At 39.2% G+C, this 8,600-nt stretch overlaps 1 long non-coding RNA gene across 1 annotated transcript in view; it reads right to left on the bottom strand.

Moving 5' to 3' along the window:
- The window catches only part of LOC123000394 (uncharacterized), a 39,183-nt gene that overhangs the window by 4,927 nt on the left and 25,656 nt on the right, over positions 1-8,600 (bottom strand). Inside the window, exon 5 of the long non-coding RNA XR_006408349.3 lies at positions 4,648-4,823. This is a non-coding gene — a long non-coding RNA (uncharacterized LOC123000394). The remainder of the gene's footprint in view (positions 1-4,647; positions 4,824-8,600) is intronic.

Here is an 8,600-nt window from a genome sequence, read left to right as displayed (position 1 = left end):
TAATTATATAATCTTGCAATTTTTCTGTAGTTTGTAATTTTCTTTTTTTTCACTTTATTGAAGAATAACTGACAAAGCTGTAAGATATTTAAAGTGTACATAATGGTGACTTGATACACACACTGTGAAAGGATTCCTGCCATCTAGTTAATGAACACGTGTACCCATCACCTCACATGTTTATCGTGTGTGTGTGTGTGTGTGTGTGTGCGTGTGAACATCCAGTTTTACTCCCTCAGCAAATTTCAGTTACATAATACTGTTAACTACAGTCCCCATGTTTTACATTAGTTCCTCAGACCCTACTCATCTGATAGTTTGTATCCTTTTACCAAAGTCTCCCTATTTCCTCCACCCCACAGCTCCTGGCAACCACTTTTCTATTCTCTGCTTCTGTGAGTTTCACTTTTTTTTTTTTTTTAAGCTTCCACATATAAGGGATACTGTGCTGTATTTGTGTTCCTCTGTCTGGCTTACTTTGCTGGTTTCTGATTATCTTTTAATGCGTGTGGCTAGTAAGGAGAATATCCATAATCACTATTTTGATACTATCCTAGCAGTGCCATTTATTTTACTCTCCAGCAACTTCTATTAATCCTTGTCTGGAGCGTGTACGTGGAGGACAGAGCAAAAGAATTCAGTACCTTGTCATGTCTCAATAGCACAAGTGAACATCTTGATATCCAGAAGCAATACACATGCAAAAAAGAAAATTAGGCAACATCTGTGAAAGTCTATATAGCAAAAATGATTCAAATTTAAGGTGAATCAGGAAAAAAAATCTACAAAACTGTATCTAATTTGTGAAATTTTATCACACAACATTCTGTAAACTAGATTAAAATTATAAATATTGAATGTGACTTTTTTCCTAAACTGACAACATAAAAGAAAATTTGGCATGTTATTAACTTGTTTCAAGTTGCAGTAGGCACGTGAATTATTTGTATAAAGACAAGATCATTCTGGATAGAGAGGGCTACTTCAAATGTAATGTTCTATTGTGTATGAGAAGCAGTTTTGTAGTAAATACCAGCCATTATTCTCATGTGGAATTTTATACAACTTAATAAAGGATAACATTGCCTGCAATGCACTAATGTTTTGTGCAGTTTCACAAAATTAAAGCTTCAAAAATGTTCAAGAGGATGACTTTACAGTTAACTGTCTCTTGCCATAAAATCCACCATTCTAAGAGTTTAGAAAGTAAGCAGAAAGAATTTTTCATTGTCACCAAATATACTTTAAAGGTAATTTTTTTTGTCTCCCTTAAAAAGGCATTTTGAGAATAGAATAGTGCATTATTAATTTATGAATGCACTAATATACAGCTCTCTCCATATATATATATATACATATATTTTGGTATATACATTTTTCCCTCCATGGTATGGGAATTTTCCAAAACAACATTCTCACATCTCAATAAAGCTAAACAACAACAAAATTCTCACATCTGTAATGAATTAGTGTAACACAGATATGATTATCAAAAAAGATAGATACAGGGGATGTACTAATGATAGAAAAAACTCTAGAATTCTAGAAGCAAGAAGCAAGATGACCTAAAATTCTGCTCATCTAAGGTGGCATTTTTTTTTAAGATTTTATTTATTTATTTGACAGAGATAGAGATAGCCAGCGAGAGAGGGAACACAAGCAGGAGGAGTGGGAGAGGAAGAAGCAGGCTCATAGCGGAGGACCCTGATGTGGGGCTCAATCCCGGAACGCCGGGATCACGCCCTGAGCCGAAGGCAGACGCTTAACCACTGTGCCACCCAGGCGCCCCTAAGGTGGCATTTTTATGTGACATCTGTGACTGTCACAACACTGGGATTTTCTGGCAACTGAAAACATAAAACAGCACAGATTCTGTTAATATAGTAGCTGATTATTGTCATCTGAGAATAACTTTATTCTACCTACACTTTTGAGGGATATTTTCACTGGATGTGGAATTATATGAATGTTTTTTTTCTGAAGCAGTTTATGATGTTGTTCCAATGCATTGTAACTTGAATTGTAATGATGAGAAGCCAACCACAATTCTTACCATTGCTCCCTGTATGTAATGTGGGTTTTTTTTTTTTTTAAGATTTTATTTATTTATTTGACAGAGCGAGAGAGCACAAGCAGGGGAAACAGCAGAGGGAGAGGGAGAGGGAGAAGCAGGCTCCCCGCTGAGCAGGGAGCTCGATGCGGGGCTCAATCCCAGGACCCTCTGATCATGACCTGAGCCAAAGGCAGACGCTTAACCATCTGAGCCACCCAGGCGCCCCTGCTTTGTTTTTTTTTTGTTGTTTTTTGTTTTTTTTTGTCTCTCATGGCTTTGTCCCCCAATTTTAATATTTATTTACTTATTCATTTATTTCTGGCTAGAAAAATAATATGCACCCTTCACAAATATTTAAGTGTATACTATTGTACCTTACTGTTATCTGTAAGCACAATATTGTACAGCAGAATTCTAGAACTTTCTCATCTTGCATAACAGACACATTATATTCATTCAACAGCAGCTCATCATTTTTCTATTTCCCCAGCTCCCGGTAACCACCACTCTACCTTCTACTTCTATGAGTTTGATTATTTTAGACACTTCATGAGTGGACTCATGCAGTATTTGTCTTTCTGTGATTGGCTTTCCCTTACCATAATGTCCTTAAGTTTTATCCATACAGTACTTCCTTCTTTTTTTAAAAAAAAGATTTTATTTATTTATTTGTCAGAGAGAGAGCGCACACAAGCAGGGGGCAAGGCGCAGAGGGAGAGCAGGCTCCCTGCTGAGCAAGGAGCCCAATGCGGGGCTCGATCCCAGGACCCTGAGATCATGACCTGAGTCGAAGGCAGACACTTAACCTACTGAGCCACCCAGGCGTCCCTACTTCCTTCTCTTTTAAGGCTGAATTATATTCTGTTTTATGTATATAACACTGTTTCTTTATCCATTCTTTATCCGTTTTCTTTACCTGTCAGTCGATACTTAGGTTGCTTCCACATGTAGGCTGTGAATAATGCTGCAGTGAACATGGAATGTGATAGCTATTCAAATCTTGTTTTCGATTCCTTTGACTATATACCCAGAAGTGAGATTGCTGGATTATATGGTAGTTCTATTTTTAATTTTTAGAGGAACAGTTCACATGGTTTTTCATAGCATATATGTTGCACTTACTAATATTAATGACCTAGATAGGGTCAGTCTTTATTTTAGATACCCCAAGCTATTACTAGTAGAATTAATTTACAGAATTATAGGATACAACAACTGTAAAAACCCAATTAATAGCCATACCTCCAACTGATGCTTCTAAAATGAATTTTGATCAAGAATATTCTAATATGCAAAAAAGAATATTCTAATATACAATGGAATATTACTGAGCCACAAAAAAAGAACAAAGTCTTGCCATTTGCAACAACACGGATGGAGTTAGAGAGTACTATGCTAAGTGAAGTAAGTCAGAGAAAGACAAATACCATATGATTTCACTCACATGTGGAATTTAAGAAACAAAACAAATCAACATAGGGGAAAAAAAGAGAGAGGCAAACCAAGAAACAGACTCTGAACAATAGAGAACAAACTGATGGCTACCAGGTAGGAAGGGGATGGGGGATGGGTTAAATAGGTGATGGGGATTAAGGAGGGCACTTGTGATGAGCACCAGGTGTTACATGTAAGTGCTGAATCACTAAAGTGTATACCTGGAACTAATATTATACTGTATGTCAACTAACTGGGATTAAATACAAACTTAAGAAAAATATTCCAACAAAAATTATCTTAAAATAATTATAATTAGGGATGACTGGATGGCTCAATTGATTAAGTGGCCAACTCCTGGTTTTGGCTCATGTCATGATCTCATGGGTGGTGATATCAAGCCCCAAGTCAGGCTCTGTGCTCAGCAAGAAGCCGGCTTGACGATTCTCTCCCTCTGCCCCTCCCCCAACTCGTTCTCTCTCTCTCTCTCTCCAATAAATAAATAAGTCTTCAAAAAAATAAAATAACTATTAATAAATATCTAGGATAGGGTTGCTACAACTCTACTTATGTAAATACCATTACTTGATTTAATCATATGAATCAGTTCAATCTCAAAATATATTTCCCTTTGTCAATTTTCTTTTTTTTAAAGATTTTATTTATTTATTTATTTATTTATTTATTTATTTAATTTAAAGAGGGCGAGAACAGGGGAAGGGGCAGAGGGAGAGGGAGAGAGAATCTCCAGAAGACTCCATGCTGAGTGTGGAGCCTCTATCCCACGACCCTGAGGTATCAACTTGAGCCAAAACCAAGTGTCAGTTGCTTAACCGACCGAGCCACCCAGACACTCCTCCCTTTGTCAATTTTCCATAACGTTTTCTTTCTATAGATAATAAAAGTCAAATAACAAAGACACTCAACATTTGAAACCATGAATAATTCCTAAAAAAGAAATAAGAAGTTGGACATTTGGGTATAGAAAAAGCTGGGGATGGAATAATAGGATATCACACTAACCTTTTTGATAATGCACCTTTTACAAGCAACATTTAAGCGAAATACATGTTCTTGTGCTGAAAGAGGAGGTGGAAATATTATTCGTGGATGTACCTGAGACTGTCTGTCATGTCAAAACCCAGAGAAAATAAACTTACAGCTCCACTAAAGTTGATTACTCTCTTGAGGAGTGTCTGGCTTCTTTGCACTTATGGGACTCTGGTTTTTCTGTGCCGATCAATGATAAAGACTCCTTGTCCTCTGGAGATCTTAGGCCATTCCAAGTGTTCGACTGTCCAGTATTCTTAGTGGACTACTTCTCCTTACAAAGAACCTGAAGAGAAAAAAATCTTCCTGCATCACAAGTGCATATTATAACTGGTGGATGGATCCTTGATAATGGGTGATCTTACCCACAGGAGACAAACATGTTGGATGGTTATATTATATTTATCCTTCAATTTAGCTGGCAAAATAAATAACTCGGACCATAACACAGACCCCACCAAAAGAATCAATTAAAACTTCATAGTCCAACTAGTTATGAGTAAATGAATAGCTTTGGATTTTTTATTTTTTGCCATTGCTAACCCTTCATGTAGTTTCTAGATTGATACCAAAAGTAAGGTATAACAATGCATATCTTAATTAAGAAAAGATCATCTTAATTCTGCTTTTGACTAGGATTTAAAGAGCACTGGCCTCACCCTAATGATGAGAAAGAGCTGGATAAAAACTACAAAATCATAATTTTTTGGAACTCACTAGAAAACTGAGGGCACAGGACAACCAAGTAGGCTGAATACCAAGAGAGACAAGAAATGACACACAGATGGTCTTACCTGTGTCAGAGCACAAGAAGAATAAGGTGGCTTCCATACCAACAGGTAGGAAATTAGTTAGAATTTTATTAAGTTGCTAAAGATCGAATGTGAGCTAGTGTGACAGTAGGAAGCACCTGGAGCCCCAGACACAAGAGTCCTACCTACTCACAGATTCTTCTCCATAGGCCTTCTCCAGGTGCTAACATTAGCCATCAGGGAAATTCAAATCAAAACCACATTGAGATACTACCTTACGCCAGTTAGAATGGCAAAAATTGACAAGGCAGGAAACAACAAATGTTGGAGAGGATGTGGAGAAAGGGGATCCCTCCTACACTGTTGGTGGGAAAGCGAGTTGATACAGCCACTGTGGAAAACAGTGTGGAGGTCCCTTGAAAAGTTAAAAATTGAGCTACCCTATGATCCAGCAATTGCACTATTGGGTATTTACCTCAAAGATACAGACGTAGTGAAGAGAAGGGCCATATGCACCCCAATGTTCACAGCGGCATTGTCCACAATAGCTAAACGTGGAAGGAGCCGAGATGCCCTTCAACAGATGACTGGATTAAGAAGTCCTGGTCCATATATACAATGGAATATTACTCAGCCATCAAAAAGAATGATTTCTCAACATTTGCTGCAACGTGGACAGGACTGGAGGAGATAATGCTAAGCGAAATAAGTCAAGCAGAGAAAGACAATTATCATATGGTTTCACTCATACATGGAACATAAGAAGTAGGAAGATCGGTAGGAGAAGAAAGGGAAGAAGAAAGGGGAGGGTGAACAGAAGGGGGAATGAACCACGAGAGACCATGGATTCTGGGAAACAAACTGAGGGCTTCAGAGGGGAGGGGGGTGGGGGAATGGGATAGGCTGGTGATGGGTTTTAAGGATGGCACGTATTGCATGGTGCACTGGGTGTTATACGCAAGTAATGAATCATGGAACTTTACATCAAAAACTAGGGATGTACTGTATGGTGACTAACATAATATAATAAAAAATATTATTATTAATAAATAAATAAATAAATAAATAAAGACTGGGGACAGGGTGAAGACCAGAAAGTGCCTCCCTTGGTTTTGCAGGGAATGTCTCTGTGAAGAAAGCATACATTGCAACCCCTATCTGTCCTCTCTTCTCCTCTATAGCAAAACTCCTAAACTGCTGGAAGAGGGGTAACAACTCCTGCCACCCACAAGGCATGAGCAAAAACCCACTGTTGCTGGAGAAGAGTGAAATAAATAAAAGCCCACTACTCCTGGAAAGGGACAGGAAATCGTCCTGGGCCCAGGATCCTATTTCAAAATTAGTAAATGTATGCTACCACTGGGGGAGTGGTAGGAAATACTCTTCCATGCAATTCCTGCCATAAAGACAAGGCTGAGGTTGGCTGCCATGAGGAGGAGGGACAGGCATGAGGAAGCTCCCCGCTCAGGCATATAGGCATAGAGGTCCTGCTTAAGACTGGAGGCCTAGGGGCGCCTGGGTGGCACAGCGGTTAAGCGTCTGCCTTCGGCTCAGGGCGTGATCCCAGAGTTCTGGGATCGAGCCCCACACCAGGCTCTTCCTCTATGAGCCTGCTTCTTCCTCTCCCACTCCCCCTGCTTGTGTTCCCTCTCTCGCTGGCTGTCTCTCTCTCTGTCGAATAAATAAATAAAATCTTTAAAAAAAAAAAAAAAAAAAGACTGGAGGCCTAATCAGGACAAGAGAGAATGTGCCCTGCTCCCACACCATCAGCCTGAAAAGCACCAACAAGCTTTTTCTCTCAGATACTAAGTATGGCCACTTTCTTCAACAAGTGTTCAAGAAATATGGGCTTCGGAAAATCTTTCTTACTTTCATAGTTTAGGGCTCTTTATCTCCAGCATAGGAAGGAAAACAGTTTGGAACAAGCCTGGTCTTGTCTCACCTCTGGCCAGGTCTCTGGCCTGTCCAACAGAAACATCGGATTTCCACTCCAAAATCAGCTCTTGCAAAGACAAGTGATTTGCTCTGATCACTTCAATTGTGATCAAGGCATATGCTGGCAATTGGCTGCCTGACCTTATCTTGATAACATTTTATTACGTATTTATTTTGGAGGAGGAGGAGTTCCAGACTGAGGCAAGCTTCAACCGACACAGTGATGTGGATGTGCACACAAGGTCTATGGGATAAACTCATCAGAAAAGTCCAAAATGGGTTTTGGGGATTTAATGAATTAAGTGATTTTAGTAAGAGTTTTTTGGAGGAAAGGTACACACATTTCCTCAGTAGAACAACATGGAAACTTTTAAAGAAATTTTTCTCTCTGTCATTTCATGAATATGAGCCTTATGGAAAAGGACTACACCTAGAACACCAGAAAAGAATTAATTTCACTAAATATCTTACATGCATAATGCATTGTATTCAATTATTCTTTATTTAACAAAACATGTATATATGCTTACCACGTATCAGGAACTTCTTTAAGCAATTATTGTCTAAGCCATTATAATTATGTATATCTAAATGAAGAGAAGACATCATCTCATTTCTGCTCATATGTAGGGTTTAGAAAACTAGAAAAAGTTTTCTTGTTGTTCCCGCACCAATGATAAGAAAAGGCTGGATAAACTACAAATCATACATCTTCTGGAACTCATTAAGGCAGGCACAGAGAAACCCATCAGCCTGAATTCCAATTAAGGAAGGGCCCCTCTTCAGTAAGAAAGGACTCACTTATGGCACAGCAGGGGAAGAGCTTAATATTTCCTCAAAACCCTGCAGAGTAAGTGCCATTATTTACTCCTCTTTCTCGATACAAGAACAGAAGCACGGAAAGAGGAAATGATTTGTCCCAGGTCATAGAGTAGGAAAGTGGTGCAGTCAGGATCTCGACCCTGTTGGTTTGGCCCCATCATCCTCCCTCTGAGCCACTATGCGATGGTGCTTCTACCATCAGTGCCTGGACCTGCACCCAGCACTCAGAGGAACAAAAATAGAACTAATGCCACTGCTCCTGAACCTTTCTCCTTATATCTCATCCCAAAGTGTGTGAGATTTATAACGGTTATTTCATATAACGGAGCAAGGATAGTAACCACACAGAGTCAAGGAAGAGCATGAAAAATGCTTGGTTACCTGATACCACAACATTTTTGTCATCCAGGGAAACCACCCAGAGAGATTGAGAGACTAGTTTAAGATACGGGTTAGGAGACCCAAATCCTGACTGACTGCTGTTAAGGCTGAAGGAGACAGAGGCTTACGGGTCTGGTTTCTGGGGCTGGGGTACAGGGGACACTACTCTTGTT

The sequence above is a fragment of the Ursus arctos genome, unplaced genomic scaffold (assembly GCF_023065955.2).
Source record: "Ursus arctos isolate Adak ecotype North America unplaced genomic scaffold, UrsArc2.0 scaffold_23, whole genome shotgun sequence".
NCBI lineage: Eukaryota > Metazoa > Chordata > Mammalia > Carnivora > Ursidae > Ursus > Ursus arctos.
This window is presented reverse-complemented; position numbering and strand designations above follow the sequence as displayed.